The sequence below is a fragment of the Oryza glaberrima genome, chromosome 9 (genome assembly GCF_000147395.1).
Source record: "Oryza glaberrima chromosome 9, OglaRS2, whole genome shotgun sequence".
Lineage (NCBI taxonomy): Eukaryota > Viridiplantae > Streptophyta > Magnoliopsida > Poales > Poaceae > Oryza > Oryza glaberrima.
The window spans coordinates 16,466,809-16,485,241 of NC_068334.1; the positions used below are offsets into that span (position 1 = coordinate 16,466,809).

General features: G+C 44.6%; 2 pseudogenes; both read right to left on the reverse strand.

Moving 5' to 3' along the window:
* Nucleotides 1-10,579, reverse strand: LOC127783799 (serine carboxypeptidase 1-like; annotated as a pseudogene).
* A 3,896-nt stretch (nt 10,580-14,475) lies between these two features.
* On the reverse strand, nt 14,476-15,057 carry LOC127783801 (protein DETOXIFICATION 42-like; annotated as a pseudogene).
* Between the last annotated feature and the right edge of the window lie 3,376 nt (nt 15,058-18,433).

Below are 18,433 nucleotides of genomic sequence, written 5' to 3' on the forward strand. Positions count from 1 at the left end.
TTACTGCTGTTTGACATAAGGCGGGAGTGCTCCCCTCAGGAAGGAGCTGACAACGATGAGTGCTTTCTCAGGCTGGAAGTAAGGGACCTGATGGCCAGCTCCCCTTACGGAGATGAACACTAGCCCACCCGTGTATTGCTGAACATACCCTCCAACCTGACGCGAAAAGGACATATTTTTCTTTCAGTCAGAACAGAACAGGGGAGATTATAATTTCTGAATTTGTGCTCATGTTCGTATTACCTCTCTGTTTGCTGTCCATGGGCGCCATGGTTCAGTGACGGCGAGGCCGAGGTCACCGACGGAGTACCTCGTGGCTGTGAGCGGGCACACGGAGTCGAGGTCGCCGCTGGAAAAAAGGTTGAGTACTTGGTCACAACTCCCAAGCTTGCATTTTGGTATATATGAGAAATTTTGTGGTTTTTGAGAAAGTACCTTGAGGTAATTAGACTTTGCACTAAAAATTCGGTATCTGGAGGTATCTAGTATTTAGAGTTACTAAATTTTATAATAGAAAATATAGTATCTCTTGTTACCTTTTTAAGGATGGTAAAATTACCTTAGAAATATAGTACTAGTTACAGTTCGATTTGAATATTTGCCACAAGCTTGCATTTTGGCAGATATGTACTTCCTCCGTTTCATATTATAAGACTTTCTAACATTGTTCACATTCATATATATGTTAATGAATCTAGATATATGTATGTGTCTAGATTCATTAACATCTATATGAATATGAACAATGCTAGAAAGTCTTATAACCTGAAATGGAGGGAGTATTAGTTAGTCTGGTTTGAGTATTTGTTAGTTGTCAGTTGTCACAAGCTTGCATTTCGGCAGAAATGTAGTGGTTACAGTTTGATCTGAGACATGAACAATCTTACCTATACAACCACACTGGCAATCCGTGTTCCATCAACCATTTGAGCGTTGGCACCATGGACACTGGTGCATCTTTCCAGTGCAAGTTTCTAAGCTCAGTTCAAGAAGAAATTGTTAAAGTGGATGCATACTGTTAGCTCATTAGTACTCTGCTCAGAGATCTCACTTGCAGCCTAACCACGTTGTCACTCTAGCATGGAGAGCCTTCTGTACCACGGGATTGTTAAGGTAAGCGTGGATGTAGTAGTTGCTGCATGGATCATAGCCTGGCACCTGCACAATTTAGAAACAGAAACAATTTTCAGAACACACACAAAAGACTCGAGCAAATAGTACTCCATGGAGGAGGTGACCCTTTGTATCTCTTACAATGCGGCTGGGGAAGAATTTTCCGTCGGGTGCGTTGATGCAAACCGGTCCGTATATGTCGTAGGGATCGGTGTTACCAGAATCAAATGCGTCCATAGCATCAGAGCATGCTTTACCGTCTGACGGACTGAACCTGCAGTTCTTGGTGATGTTGGCCAGCACCTCATCTGATATCACCCCATGACTCCACAAGTAGTCAATTTGCCCCTTCAGGTTCTTGAACTCGTCAAGGCAAGGGTTGCCAACCTGAACAAGTAGAGGCATACTTAGTGCTAAACTGCTAACCATGACAAAATGTTTGAAAAAGTTCAGTTTTAACAATGCAAAATGATCGAAATGGAAAGGAGGACGACGCCTGGGTTCAAGATCTGGCTTTGGAATCCCACTCTCCTATTACAGTACACCTCGTCGAACAACTAGTCGCCCTATGGAAAGCGGTCCGGAATGTTCACTTAGACACTGGAGAACCGGACCAGATTACCTGGAAATTCACAAGTAGTAGACGCTACACGGCTTCCTCGGCCTACCATGCGCAATGCCAAGGAACGCCGAGCACAAGCTTCAACTCCTTAATCTGGAAAGTCTGGGCACCGGGGAAATGTAAATTTCATGCTTGGCTCATCATCCAAAATAGAGTCTGGACCTCAGATCGACTTGCGACCAGGGGTTGGCAAAACAACGGATGTTGTCCTCTGTGCCGCTGTGAGGCTGAGACGGCGCTGCACCTTGTTGCCACTTGTAGATACACTAAAAGGATGTGGGGCCTTGTTGATGGATGGGTGGGATATCAGCAAATTGAGCCGGCTCAATGGGAGGAGGCACAGTCAGTACAACAGTGGTGGGAGAACATCGCAAACACGCCAAATGTTCCAAGAAAGGACTCCGATCACTCATCCTTCTAGTTGTATGGGAAATCTGGAAGGAGAGAAATCGGCGAATCTTTGACCACAAAGAGGTGGCAACAAGTTTCCTCCTGTCAAAAATCAAAGAAGAGGCTAGCCTTTGGGCTTTAGTAGGGGCTAAGCGGCTGCGCGAGTTAATCCCGCACTATGTATAGTGTATAGCTACAGTTTCTCGATTTTTTTCCTGTTGCCCCTAGGGGTTGTATTTTCTCCCGCTCTATTCAATGAAAAGGCACTCTAGTGCTATTTTCTGTTAAAAAAAAACAATGCAAAATGTTTCAGTCTCTGAATTTCACGCACCAGTATACCCTGTAGGTTTATGATCATTCTCTTGCTCTCCATGTTGTGAGTCAGGATGGTGGCTGCAAGCTGTGGAGCGTAGTGTCCAGCATAGCTCTCGCCAGAGATGTAGAAGGCACGTCCTTTGTACTCCGGGAACCTCTCAAGCCAATTGACTAGGAAGATGTACGAGTCATTGGCTGTTCTTTGGTCGCCGCTCTTGTCGTAGTCAGAAGATGTGTTGGAGTAAGAAAATCCCACACCAGCAGGCGATTCCAGGAAGAGCACATTAGCCACTGAAAAAATTTCGGCAAAGTGAAACTAGTACTCTGAAACTAATTTCCTCATGCAACGGCAGTTTAATCATAATCATATATATGCTGCTTGCGCAAATTTTTGTGTGTGCACACATTATAAGAGGTCTACAGGCATGGATTCTCTTGAAAAGAACTGTAAAGAGCATAAGTGCAAAATGCTTAGAAAACACATACTACTAAAACTGTGAGTATTTTTTCGGTGATCTTTACTATTAATATTCTCCTATTTGTATTATCATTAGTAGAAGCGATCTTATTATCATTTGTATAAGCGATCTAAGTCATTGATTTATGACTTCTACTACTAAGTAGGTGGTAGTATAAATTGCAACTGCTATTGCTGCGTCTAACCATTGTTCCAGGCGTACTCATTTCTGCTGAGTGTTTTATTGTCGCTGTTTATCCTGAATGGACCAAGTTCTATCATTGCTCCATAGCCAACTGACGAGCACCCGGGACCTGAACATCAATTAACACAGTTTCAGACAGAGGACGAGCTGTATCAACAGTAAAGTTTCAGGCAGTGCATTGAGAATAATGTAACTATGTATGCCAGTAGAGAGACAGTAGACTAACCTCCATTGAGCCACAGGAGGAGTGGCTTCGCCGCGGCGTCAGTCGTCGCCTCGACGAAGTAGTAGAAGAGAGCACGGCCGTTCATCTCGTCGACGGTCACGTACCCGCCGTACTGGTTGAAGCCGACGCCCTTGGGCTGGCCAGGCAGCGCCCTGATCTTATCGGCGGCCTTCAGATTGCTCTGGTCGGAGACAGAGTACTCTTCTTGGAGTCTACTGCTAACTCTTGCTCCTGGCTCACGTGCACTGTAGCCATTGCTGCCACTGACAGTAACAGTGCTGCTCCTTCTGGATCGCACGAACTCTCTGAATCTGGCCTCTTCTGGCGATCCATTTGCGTGCAATGCTGCCACGCAAATGATGAGAACGAAGCTAAAGGATAGTGTGTTGCTCATCATTTACGATGAAATGGTTTAGTTGCTGTGTTGCTGCCAATGTGAGGGAGATTACAGTGGTGCTCGATTGCTTATATTGGTCAGGGCCTCAGTTGGTGGAAGGATAATATGCTCAAACTATTAGTATTGGAACCTTGAAGAATTCTTCAGGTTAGTGCTCATTTGAATACTGAGGTCGCCGGCAGTAAGTTGTCCAGTTCCTTTTTGTACACAAGCTCGACTCACCTCACGGTTTCATATTCTTGTCTTGTCCTTTTGTTTGCCAAAACAGTTACCCAGAAAGGTTCCAATTGGCGTATAGTGTAGCATGCTTAATTAGGATTAGTCATAATATTCAGTTGAAAAAAAAAAGATAATCCAATACCATAACAAAGGAAGAAGATCTGCTACCCGCTCTAGATTTTACTCCTATACTTTTTAGAAAATTATTAAACATTGCTTACATAAATCTTTTCCAAAATATATCCACATGTGTCCTATAAACAAAATACAAGTTAAAATAACTCGTGTTTTCTAAGTTTCTATGTGTAACATATTTCAACATTCTCTCTATGTTTTTATTTTTTGCCTTTTTTTCTCACTGCTACTTTCATCTATACTCCTTTAAGGCCTTTCACAGTGCATCTACGTAGCATTTAGCCTCAACCATCCAGTAGAAGATTCTCCTCCGAGTTTTACTCCCGTCCGACAGCCTGTACCGGCCGGTACTAGTACCGGGAGGTACAAGATTAAATCTGGCCGTCCATCTTGAAAGGATACGATTGGGAAACAGAAAAGAGAAGCGGAATGATTCCGGAGTCACGCCGCCGCTTTCCTCCCTCGCTGTGCTCTTTCTTTCCTCCCTCCCCGCATCGGTTCTTTTTCATCTATTCCTCCATCCGAGCGCAAAAACGGAGCAGTTGCGCCGCATCCACGCCCCGCCGGACGATTTTTTCCCATCCATCTGCCGTCTGCGGTCGTGGTACTGGAAAAAACGGCGCGCTCGCCCCGCATCCACGCCTCCGCCGGTGTCGATTTTTTCCCCATCCATCTGCTGTCCGCGGCAGCGAAGCCAACGACGCGCTCCGTCACCAGCAACGCCGCCGCATTCACGAGCGAAGATGTGGTGGTATTCTGTGTCCCCTATCCCTCCCTCAACGGCTCAAGCAAGTACCTAACCTCCTCCGCTGCCATCGGCGCAGCCTAGGCCCCCATTACGGCTCAAACACTACTCCACCATATGATCTAGTTATTTTGTAATGAACAATTCAATCTACCATGTTTTTTTAATGAATTTGTGAGAAAAGCACAAGCTTTTGCTGGAAACTTTAATCTTTGAATTGAAAATTTTAAGCTCATCTGTCGTCTGTTTTTTTATGCTGTTTACAGGGCATGATCTATCGTTGAATGAAGCTTTTGACTTAATTTTTGTCTGCTGTGAACAGAGCATGATATATATGTCGTATTGAGAGCCATTAATATTTTGTCTGCTGTTTTTGCTCGATCTCCTGTAAAATACATGTCATTCTGTGGAGTGATCAACAGCACAACAATGGTTACAAACAAGTGTTTTCAATGAACAGCAATCCATCTAGAGATGTAAAAGTTGAGGAATCACTGGAGTATAGTGCTAGACACATGGGCAATAATTACTGAAAAAAAGTATAATTTACATGATTCTGAAAGACTAAAACAAACATACTCGTACTAGTGAGTAATTCAGAGTTTCAGACAGTGGGAGATAGATAAACAGAATTCTGCAAATTTTCAGCCAAACAGAACGAACTATAACTTAGCAAGAATCTAAAACTAAAGGATAAGTTAGACAACCCATCTGAAGAAGCTGTAATTTAGAGTTTCAGACAGTGGGAGATAGATAAACATAATTCACATGGATTGGTTGCTGAGACATCAACATGCTGAGTGATCCCCATCCATTAATTCTGGTAATTGACATGTACAAAATCAACAATGGCAAGCATAGTACATATTATCAAATAGCTTCATGAGAAGGAACACAGCTACAGCTACTGTTCCTATGAACCAATTTCTAATGTCATCAGTCTCTTTTTTCTGCTTGGACAACTTCTTGAATGAATTTTCCATGTCTGAAAGCCGGTCAGCCATTTCCAGCTCTAGCTTCATTTTCTCTCTTCTGCCTTCGTTTTCTCAACATAACAGTTGAGTGCTTGAGCTGTGGGCAGTCCTACAGAATAACCAGAGGTTGAAGAAGGATGCCCACCACGAACCACCCGCTACTGAACCACCACGCCCGCCACGAACCACCCGCTGCCGACGCCATCGCCGCCGCCACCTCACGGACACGGGCCCAAGCACCAGACACCGCCGCCAACACCACCTCACCACCGCAGCCCACGGACCAGCCACCACCTCCTCGTCGCTTCCCATGGACCACCTACTCGCCGCCTCCCACGCCGCCGCCGCCTCCCACGAATCAGCTGTCGCCGCTGCCGCCTACGGATCAGCCGCCACCACCTCCCAAGGACCACCTCGCCGCCACCTGTCACGGATCAGAGCTGAATCGAGATGATCCCTACGCGAAAAGACAACATTACCCTTCCACCCCTCTAACTATTCCGATACCATCTCATGGGCAAATATGTACCTGGAGGTACCGCATAATTTCCACCGTCCGATCGAGCTGAATGAACTGCTGAGATTTGGTACCGGGCTAGTACCGTGGTACCTGCTAGATGGGAGCAATCCTCGTTCCTTCAAATACTTCTATCCAACGTGGAATCAACTGTTTCACATGGCCATTCAATTTGCGTAGCTTGCACTGTGAAAGACCTAAAAGACCTCTATTAAAGATGGCAGTGAATCTGCCACACCACTATTACTTTTGCAATTCTATAAATTGTCTCCTGATATTTTCTAATATCATGGAATAGTCGAACATTTGGTTCAAATAAGTGAATAACAGATAACCAAATAAGCAAACAAGTCATACTAAAATATTTGATAAAAAAAAATATATATTGCTATGACATATTATGATATTTTTTTTCCTTCTGTCAATAGCAAAGTATTGGCGTTTTGCTAGTATTTATAAACTTGATAGCTATATAACCAACTTCAGCTTGAACATCAGAAGGATAAATCTCAACTCCCAACAACTTGCGCATCTTGTATTTCATCTTTGTCCTATTATTCAAGCAACACACTTGCCATCTTTTGCTTGGCTGCCTTCTCATGAATATAGTAACAATCTCAAGATTTAGCATTTGAGCTTGCAAATATTTTAATTATGAAAAGGTTGCCTTTAGAGTTTAAATCAATCTAAGTAAGAGGTAAATATGCACCAATTAGTTCAAAGATTCTTATCCTGCACAAGCCAGAAAATGTAATTCTCTTTATTCAGTCTCCCACTTTGATGGAAACAGCCCCATTACAACTTTTCAGGATATATCTGTAAGCACAAGACTTAACCTGAGTAGGCAACCAAATTTCACCAAATGGAAGTAGAAAGCTGACTGATCATTCGATCAGAAATTCAGAGAACACTGAAAATGCGAATACTCAAATTACTTCGGGATATCAGCAGGTGGGAGCATGCCCTTCAGGAAAGAGTAGAGGAGAACAAGTGATCTCTTAGGCTGGAAAGATGGAACCAGATGTCCAGCTCCCCTCACTGATGCTAGCGTGAATCCTCCTTCGTACTGCTGAACATAGCCTCCAACCTGCAAACACCCCCATTTCATACCAAAAATCACAGATCATGTCTCAGTTCAGACTAATCACACTATTAAGCTTAATTTGCTTCTGCTTGTCCATTACCTCATTATCAGGTGTGTACCAAGGACGCCACTTATGCGTGATAGTCAGATTAAGGTCCTTGACGGAGTACCTTGTCGCAGTAAGTGAGCATATTGAATCCATATCACCACTGAAAAATATATAGAGGGAAACCTTATTAGCAACCATTAAGCCAACTATTATGCAATTCTCAATGTGCTTGGAATAGCATATTGTACCTATAAATCCATACGCTTAATCCATTTTCCACCAGCCTTTTGATGGTTCGCACCATGGAATCAGGGGAATCGTTCCAGGCCAAGTCTAGACTGAAAGAAGAATAGAGCGTAAGAGAGGATTGTATGGATCTCAGAGACCTTGAAGGGTAAAATAAATGGGGTCCATCCACCATTGAATCATGATTAAAGATTAGTGCAAATCATTGTAGCAGAGCTTATGGCACCTCTCAGTATGAGAGTATCATGTGGTGAATTGGGTGAAAATTTCAGAGGATCTGAACATTAAGTAGGAATACTTACTTGCAACTTAGTCAAAAAAAAAAAAATACTTACTTGCAACCTGACCAGTTCGTGTCAGCTCGTGCGTGCAATGCTTTTTGCACATCGGGATTGTTGAGGTAACGAGGGATGTAGTAGTCGATGCACGGATCATAGCCAGGTAACTGAATCAAAACCAAGATGCAATTCAGTTTTGATGAACACAGCATGGCAGCATTACATTATTTCTCTGTTCAATTCTCATGGGGAAAAGCTGATCCTGCAAAAAAGTTATGATCTTACATAGCCGCTGGATCGAAAGGTTCCATCTTGCTCGTGGAGGCAGACCGGAGCGTAGATGTTGTAGCGATCTATGTTCCCTCTCTGGAACGAGTGCGCCGCCACGAAGCACGGCCAGTCGTCGGAGGAGGTGAAGGTGCAGTTGGCGAGGATCTTGCCCCAGACCTCGTCGGAGATCACGCCGTGGCTCCACAGGAACTCCAGGTTACCCTCCCCGTTCTTGTACTCATCAAGCAGCGGATTGCCAACCTAGAAGAAGAGATCCACATGGCCAAGTCCAGGGTTATACTTACTATTTCGTCAATTTCAGAAAATTTAAATATTTTTTTACTGAATTCAAATAAATTTTGACAATTCACAAAGAAATGAAAAGATCCGAAAATTCGTGCCAATATAGTTACATGTAGGGAGAGGGGTCCAAAATTTCGGAAATTTCAGACCTTGGTTAAGTCGTTGATTTGTTCTAGGGTTAATTGGATTCATGCCATTACAAATTTTCACGATTAAAAATCTAACGCCACTATTTGTGATTAAAAAAAATTGTGATACCAGTTGAGTGTCACTAAAATTTTGTAAAATTCAATCCATGCCATTGTTGTCGAGTTTTTTAGCACCTGACCAAGCCACCCTCTTCCATTGTTGTTGTCATCATGGACCACAACTAGACGGCCTTCTCCACCTCGTTTGGCACCCTTGCTGCTTGCTGCCATCCACAGAGTAGAAAGGGAAAAAAAATAGCGATGATGACTCAGTGAGGGTGGGGCTTGGCTAGGTGGCGGTGAGGTTAGGACTGATATATCCAGCTTCGATGATATGTGGATGAACGGATATGGTGTCCACGAGATGTGCATGAGCAGCCAGACAGCCACCCACCATCAATGGCGACGATGAGCGAGATCCGGTGTCAACGATGACCGGAGCGAGCCGCCGGCTTCGAAACATCGAGGACATGTGGGATGAGTTGCCACCACCACCACCAGACGAGCATTGAGGACGCGTGGTAGCAGCGGATGGAGCAAGCAGAAGCGGTGGGGAGACAAGCGAGGCCGCCGCTCACACATCTTGTCGATCGCCCTATGCACGCCGCTACTCGCATGCCTTGTCGGTCGCCTCGTATAAGAGAGGAAGAGGGAGAGAGGAGGTGGAGGAGGCAAGAAAAGGAGAAGGTGATGGAGAACTCAATGGTAAAGGCACACCGTTCAAATTTTACAAAACTTCAATTGCACTCAACCAGTATCGTGAATAGTAATTGTAAATTTTCAATCAAGAAAATTTGCAATAACAGAGATCCAAAGTGTGCATTGGTTCAATCGATTTCTAGCATAAGGAGGAATAATAACTCACAAAGATGCCACGGAGGTTGAAGGGGGTATCGCCGTCAAAGAGATGGTTGATAAACGTGACAATGGTGGCGATCTGCGGGACGTAGTGGCCGCCATAACTCTCACCGGCGATGTAGAAGTCACGGCCCTTGTACTCGGGGAACCGATTAAACCAGTTGAGTAGGAAGACGTATGTGTCCTCCGCCGTTATTTGGTCACCTACATCACTGTAGTCGGAGGAGTTCATCGAGTAGGAGAACCCAACACCCGCCGGCGACTCAAGGAAGATCACGTTAGCCACTGCATGATTTCACACGCCACGTCACTCACTGTTGGAACTTTTTAAAACTAAGAAGCTATCTAGAATACTATTTTCTCTGTTTAACAATGCAAGACTTTCAAGCATTGTCCACATTCATATAGATATTAATGAAATCTTACAATATAAAACGGATGGGGTACCAAACTACCAATATAGAGTACCATAAAAATATTTTTAGCTTTCGCTTACAGTTGTTCCAAGCATGCTTGTTCCTGCTTAGCGTCTTGCCATCGGGGTTAACCCGGAACGGACCAAGCTCCTTCATCGCGCCGAACCCGAGCGACGAGCAACCAGGCCCTATAAACTCGATTAAAACCACTTGATACTATCGGTAGAGAGCATCGTAACTCATTAGCATATCAAGCGTGTATACGTACCTCCGTTGAGCCAGAGGATGAGCGGTTTGGTGGAGGCGTCGTAGGGGGACTCGACGAAGTAGTAGAACAGCTCACGGCCGTTCTTCCTGTCCACCGTCACGTAGCCGGCGAACTGCGCGAAGTTGACGCCGCGCGGCTGGCCGGGCAGCGCGGTGATCCTGTCGTCCTCCTTGGTGCTCTCCGGTGAGCTGACGCTGCGCGTCGCCAGGTGGCTGAATCTGCCGGGATCGGCCCATTGGTCGTCTTCTCCAGGCCCGTTTTTGTTGGGCCTGTTTCTGAGCCTCTTCAAGGCCCTGGACTCCATGAACTTGATGAGCTGATCCTCCTGGGAATGGGACGACGCGTCTGTGACTGATTCGCCTAGTGCTAGGAGGATGATGATTAGGACGGATAATGTGATTTGGCGTCTCATCTTGGTTGGATTGTGAGGAAATTTTGGAAGGTCCTCCGAGGATTTAACAGTTCATATGTGAGTATATATGTGATTAGATGGGGAGAAGAACAAGGAATCGGGGCATTCAACACGGATTCTCCAAAGGAGTTTCCTAGTTTGCATCACTACCACTGAGAGTTCTTGAAATAATTAAGTTCTATAAGCTATTGGCTTTTGTGTGTTTGATATGGTTTTAACGTAAGCCATCTGTTAGTATTAATTAAGAAGTTTGAAATTTGACTGATCTTGATTAGAGAAAAAATAACGGTTGGTTTTGCAGATCCACGTGTGAGGTAGCATTTTCGTTGCTTCCTCCACATAAACTCGTCATCATCCCGTACACCGGACAACATCAACTTTCTTTGCCGTCGATGCCGAGGTTAACAGCCCTCGGCTACAATCCACACGATGGCGCCGAGACCGAGGTGACATCTACGTGATCATATTAACGATTTGGAAAAGTTTTACTGGTGTGGTAGTGGGTTTGTGATTGCATACTTTTTTTAGATGATAACTTTTTCTAATGTCAATGAATATTACACATATATACGTGTTTTAATGAGATTTTAGTGAGATTAGGGACATGCAACTGGTTTCTGTCTCTTAGCATAATTGTTAGGGTACGCATTTACAGGAGTGTGAGCGTGGTGTTACATATGGTGGTGTTTGTGTGTGTGCGTCCACCATGTAATTGGAAAAGAAAAAAATGTTGATTTGCTAATGGAAATAAGTCTACTTGGCCTCCTTCAACTCATGTGCTTGGTTGCAAATCGACTCCCCCGACGGTTTCGAAGGCGTTTTCGTCCTACGTGGTACTTACATGGCGGGTCGACTTGTCTTCATCCAATGTGGCATCGATGTGGCACTTACATGGCACTAAAATAAAAATAAACCTAAATAAAAAAATAAATTTTGAACCCACGTGTCAGTTACCTAACTCCTCCCTCTTTATCGTCGACGATGAGTGAGATTGGGAGAGTGGCGAGGTGGCGGGAGCAGCAGGACGGCGGGAGCGGAGAAAGAGCAGTGGTGAGGAAGCCTCGTTGCCGCCTCCTCTCCTCCCTGTCCGCCACCGCCTCCCCTCCTGTGCCCTTCCTCCACCGCCTCATCCCCGTCCTTGCCTCCTCCGGCCTCACCGCCGCCTCCTCTCCTCTTTCCCCACCACCGCCTCCCTCCCGCACTCCTCCGCCGTGCTCTGTCTCGCCGCTGTTGCCTTCCACCTGAGAAAGAGAGAGAGAGGTTAAAGAGGGAGGTGAAAATTAAAGGTAGCTGACACGTGGACCTGAAATTTATTTTTATTGTTTTACTTACTGACATGTGGGTCCCATTTAAGGTCTATTTTTATTTTAGCGCCACATGGTATAAAGACCAAGTCAACCTGCCATGTAAGTGCCACGCAGGACGAAACCGCCTGGGAAGTCGATTTGCTACGGTTTTAAAAGTTGGAAATGGGTTATACCCGGTTTTGCGGTTGAAGGATGCGATTCAACCAGGGGCATGAGTAGAGGAAAGAAAATAGGCTTATTCCTTTGCTAATTGGCTGGGGTTCACCAAAGAAAAGGCTGTGGTATCCGTGTATCACAAATCAATCCAGTCCAACAAAATTAATGGGCCAAAACGGGAAGATGTAAGACTCGAGATAAGTTTGGCGGCCCAAAGTTAATGGCGTCATGTACTGTAGATGGTAAGTTTGAGCGCCATATGCTCTGTTTGGAGCACTGAATTTCTTTGGATTCCTGCAAAAGTAGAATGTTCAAAAAAGAAGTCTTATGTAATATTTATGGAACTCATATTTTCAATTTCATGATCCTCATTAATTCCAAACAGGGACTAACTAATAAAAAAAATGTCCATTTGGTCTCTCAAGTTATAAACAGTCATTCACCCAGATATTACCACTAGCTTGGTGTTTTATTTTGTCTACTTGAGTAATTTTGAGCAATAAACAGTGAATAAAGTGAGAACTTGAGGGCCGAGTTGGCTGCTTAAGGGGGAATATGGTTTCAGGAGATTATACTGTTTGATACACTCTCTTATTTTTAATATGGTGTAAAGATAGAAAAGACTGCCATGAAGTACCATGGAATACTCATTTCAATAAATCTGTCACATCAACTATTTTTTTCTGTCTGAAATAACTTCCAACACTCTTGTTGCTTCTGAGACTCCTCCAATTTAACGATCTGGGCTGTATTCTCAATTTGTCGTCTCCTGGTTGGATCGGCTGATGATTGTTCTACATATTTGGAAGCTGCATATAAAAGCACAACCACCAACTTTTGTTTTTGGCAAGAACCGTGATCCCTGTCATCTTCTGATCACTGGTCAGTAGACTACGAGAGTAAAACTCATGAAGAACAACATGACAAGAACAGCACATTCTCACAAGTCACAACCAGTGCAGCTAGCTTGAGCTTCCCCCACAGCATTCTTGAATTTAAGGAAGAACACTGCTGCTACCAGTTTGCAATAAGAAATCTAATTAAGCCCATGACATAAAATCCGCAGGAAAAAAATAATAAGCTGATTGCTTTGGTGATAATTTCTACAGTGCTAGTCTGATGAATGACTGTTTGAGATTAACTCCCTTCAGTAATAATGCTCATGCAACCATGCAAAACTTTATGCACAGTAGTGGCTCACACTGTGACAAATGACACACATCCTCCAGATCGACCACCACTAACGTGTAATCTTATTGTCGTGTCATGGATTCCAGTTGCTGGTCACTACATGATCTGTGAAAAAAAAGGGGAATCTAGAGCTACATCTTATCCTATGTCAAGCCTGTCTGCCAAGATAATCAGCATATTAACCACATTCTTCTTCTCCTCTGCTTGACTGCCTCAGCTGAATTACAGATCACAGAGCATATGCCCAGCAATAATTCAAGAAGCATATGCAGATATTCTCTCTCACCTCGTCTCTCAAAAGCAAAGGATTTTATTTCATGAACGGTAGAGCGCCAAGGGCGCTATCAATCAGCCACAATTAAAGGAGCAGAAGGACATTTGGGCCATCCTTTCTGGGTGATACCCGAGAAACCAACCACCACCTTTCCGGTGCAGATTCTAACAGCAAGAACAACATATCAGAAGTAGGAGTAAAAGAGGATGCATATAGGAAGCTGCTGCTTTCCTCTGATTTGAAGGCCACTTTAATATGTCTGTTGGTAGATCAATTATCTTTGCTTCCTTACATATGGGCTGGCTAATTGGTTTGCAAGATCTGCTTTAGTACCACAGATGACTTGGATATAAAACGTGCATAATAATGCCTTAATCTAGTATTAATTATGGAGATTATAATGCCTAGATGATTACACTAGTTTCATTTAATTTGGTAGCTTGTGGCAGAAAGATTGCTAGCTACATTAATTCTCGATCCATATTGCAGGATATTGTGATCTGGGGCATCATTCAGATCTTGATCTTAAATCAAGTAAAATAAAGTGCTGTCAGAGATTACTGTTCAACTTATACAACCTTTATATCACAAATTTTGATGCGATGTATGATCCTAAGATCATGATCCTGTTAATTATTAACATGAATACAATTAACAATAGAGTCTCGCTCCGGTGCTTTCTACTTGGAGTAGAAATTAATCCGTGCCGTTGATCGTATTTAATCGTAGGGTTGAGATCTAATTCTACTCCCACCAGATTTTATTAGAGTAGAAATGTAGAGTGCTATATTTGTCCAGAGATAATAATTCGCGTAGGGGTATTATTGTAATCTGTCATTATCTAACTATTCACCCTCTCCCTATCCTATCCTAATCGACGCCATTCCCCTCCATTCGCCGTCGAAGACGAAGGCCAGCGTGTTTATCGTCTGCGTGCCAGCGACGAACTAATCGATTTGGAGACAATCGTCAGATATGTTCGTGAGAAAAATGTTTACTAATCTCTAAAGATTAATCCGTTCTTGCTTATGACGACCATCGTACCGGAACGCCTTTGTGGATAGTGCTGATGACGGCGGCGTCGCTGGTGAAAACGCCGCCGCCGAACCACATGCCGGCGGCGAGGAAGGCCGTCAGCCCGACGCCAAGGACGACGGTGAGCTGCAGCACGCGGGCGGTGGTCACCGCCACCTTGTAGTGATCCTTCTTTGCAAACACGCTGGCAAGCAAGGCCTGAGGTTGATTGATCAAATTAAGCAAAGTTAATTAAGCAGCTATGCATATATCATCGGAATTTAGGCTAAGCTAGGTAGGTAGCTAGCTAGCTAGCTCACCTGGCTGGCGACGGCGAGGCCGTCGGCGAGGAGCGACGTGGCGAGCCAGACCTAGGCGCAGATCTGGAACGCCGCGATGGTCGTCGCGCCGTGGCACGCCGCCAGCATCACGCAGAACGTCACGGCCACCACTCTCGTCAGGATATTAGGAGATTACTTACCTGCCCTTTAAAATAAACAGTCCAGATTAATTCTACTCAGAGTAGAATACTTCAAATATATTGCACCGGAGCATCTCTCTTAACGATATGCGTGCTTTCCTTAGAAGAAAACAATAAGCAGACTTCTAGTAGAGGTATACTTCAGCATGTTCAATCCATCGGCTGTGTTAGAGTTTCTATTGAATATATGTACAAAATTGTTTACAATTTAGTTGGAAGTATCGTTACTGTCTTCGAATGGAAGTCATGCATCGGCACTAACTTATGGCTAAGTGGAACGAGCGGACTTTGAGTTGTACTAAGTTTTATAATAGAGTAAGAGTCGGACTCTATTCTCTCTTAAATAGAGGGGTAGATCTGTTGTAACCGTATAACGACTTAGTATAGGCTAGAGGTAGCGGCTGTCGGTGGTGTCCAGCCGAAGGTCGTTGTAACTCCGATATACTGTAATATGTTGGATCATGGAGAAGCACATGTAATAAGTACTCTGGAGATATAGACTTTGGTTGAACTTCGTTAACAAATATCGTGTCTCACATGTCATGTATTATTGTGTTTGGATCTCCTATAACATTTCATCCGCATTTGGTTTCGGATAGTGATTTTGGGCCGGTTTTCTAACAAATGGTATTGAAGCCTATGTTTGGTACCCGGAACAATTTCCATAGATCACAAGTCTTCGGGGTCACATGGGTTGATGTAAGGAGAAGATTGTTGGATTCGATGCGTGACGGAAGAGACTATTGGATTTAGTCCCACATTGGAGGTGCTCATTCATGTAGGATGTGTGTTGGATTTAGTCTCACATTAGAGGTGCTCATTGATGTCGGATGTGTGTGCGCGTTTAAAGTAGTGATTGAGACAGAGTACGCACGACACCAACCGGATAACAACAACTGGCCAAGTGTATGGTATAACCATATAGGAAGTGGAGGAAGAGATAGAGTTTTGAAAGGAGAGGCTATACATGTATTTGGTGGAGCAAGGAGATTATTTGATATCCAATGGCTACAAATTTAGGTGATTCTTTTTCCAACAAATCTCACACTATGAGATAACTATGCACTCGAAAATTGTAAATCGCATTGGTTGTAACTTGTAAGCACAACACTATTTCGTCGACGTGTCATGTTTGTTGTCCGTACGTGGCCCTAACTTAACCTTGCATTATTGGCACGAGATTTGTAGGAGAGGTACGTATGAATTGGAGAGGTGACCCTGGTCACATGTGTCAATAGCTCCGGTTGTACAACAAATGCACAACTTGTCGCGTTGCACTTCTCATAACAGAGTACCACTATTTATGCTCTTGTTGGCTCGATTAAACAGCAGTTAATATGCATGTTTTTCTTTGCGTTGTTTCGACAGTACACGCACATTTAATCTTACGTGATCATACTGTACATAGAACAGAGAAATGATGGTCGGAACTTGGAAGTTGGAAGTTAGCAGTAAATTGAGGCGGCAATGCATAGTGCACTGGACGCCAGTAGTTTCGAGTGGAAGTACAAGTGCGGTTCACTCGCTGACAGAGTGACTGACATAATCACCGCATCATCATTGTGGCATGCAAAACAAAGCACAAAAAACACTTGTCTCGCAAAGCAAAAGCTGATCAAGAGAAACTTCTATCGACACAAAGTTAAGGCCGCCTCGCATGCATGCTGGAAATCTGATCATCTCTGCCATGGTTCGTTGATCACTTTGCCAAAGAGCTTTGCGTGGTAATTAATCTGAACGGAATGCCGCTTTGTTCTCCCCCCTTCCACTTTCGCCATGTGACGAGAGATACACACAGCACAACACGGCCTCGCGTAGAGCTATAGCTAGCTTTGGGGAGACGCAGAGCAGGGCACAGTGGCCTCTGTCCTTGCACGTCGCCGCGGACACGGACACAGTGGCTTCACCCAACTTTTCTCTGTTTCGCCCTTTTCGCGCAGAGAAAAACAAGCAGCCCAACGCATTCGGACAGGGACTAATCCGAGACCCCGTCGCCGTACGTGCCGCAGGCCCACGCAAATAATTCGCCGCGACAAAAGCACAAATCTCTCTCAAAGCGTTTAACGTGTCGTTAGCTTTGCCCTTTGATTAGTGCACGTACTCTACGCAGTACGCACGCGTGACGCTTCCGACCGGTCCAGAGGTGAAGCTTTGTGCGCGCCGTGCCGGCCGCGCGCCCGCGCCCACCGCGCTCCCGCAACCGGGCAGCTTAGCCAGCGAGCCATCCTTGGAATCCGACGTGATTGCCAACCGGCAACCGCGCCTGCGGCCGCAAGCGGCCGCGGGGGTAGCGCGCGGTGCTGGGAGACGACACCACGGCTCACGACAAGGCGAGGCTTTTTTTCCGCGCAGGTTTTCGCCAGGCGCGCACCGCGAAATGTCAGGCCATATGCAGCGATACAGGCGGGGGCAATCGATCGGATGGGCCCAGCGGCAGCGAGCGAGGCGTGGACCATGGACCACGCCGCGGGAGCAATCTCGGTCGACTTGGGCCGAGTTTAGTTCTAATTTTTTTCTTTAAACTTTCAACATTTTCATCACATCAAAATTTTTCTACACACATAAACTTTTAACTTTTCCATTACATCATTTCAATTCCAACCAAACTTTCAATTTTTTTCTTTCTCGAGTACTAGCTACTTAGCTAGCTCACACCTTCTCAATAATTCTAGCCACCTCCGAGTATTACACTTACACGGCAAATGATGGCGGTGAGAGTATATATTTCCGTTGGAACCAAAGGTAGACAATGGCTGTGTTTAGATCCAAAGTTTGGATCCAAACTTCAATCCTTTTTCATCACATCAATCTGTCATACGCATACAACTTTTCAGTCACATCATCTTCAATTTCAACCAAAATCTAAATTTTACGCTGAACTAAACGCAGCCAAAGTGCAGTGTAGTGAGTACAGTAGCAGACTAGCAGTATATACTCGAAGACGACAACATCAGCTATTCAGCTGCCTTTGCAGAAACGCTGTCGTTCATGATGCTGCTAGAGACGTTGATGACACTACTACCATCCAAAATTTACCGTTACGCTTAACCTCACCGTATAGTATACTCCTACTGCTACTCTGTGTTATCAACGTCAAGAAGAAAGCACGCGCGACTTTCGCGTGCTGCTGATACTGGCTCACGTACTTGCACCGTTGTCGCCTCCCTTTCATGGACAGCTTCGGCACCGGCCTCATCACAGTGATATTCAATGTGCATTCGTACATAAGTAACGAAAAGGAACTATAGACCTCTCCTAATTCCGTCGACTTGTTCGATCGAAATGAAACACCATCAACACAATGGAACGGTCGACGGGGCCAG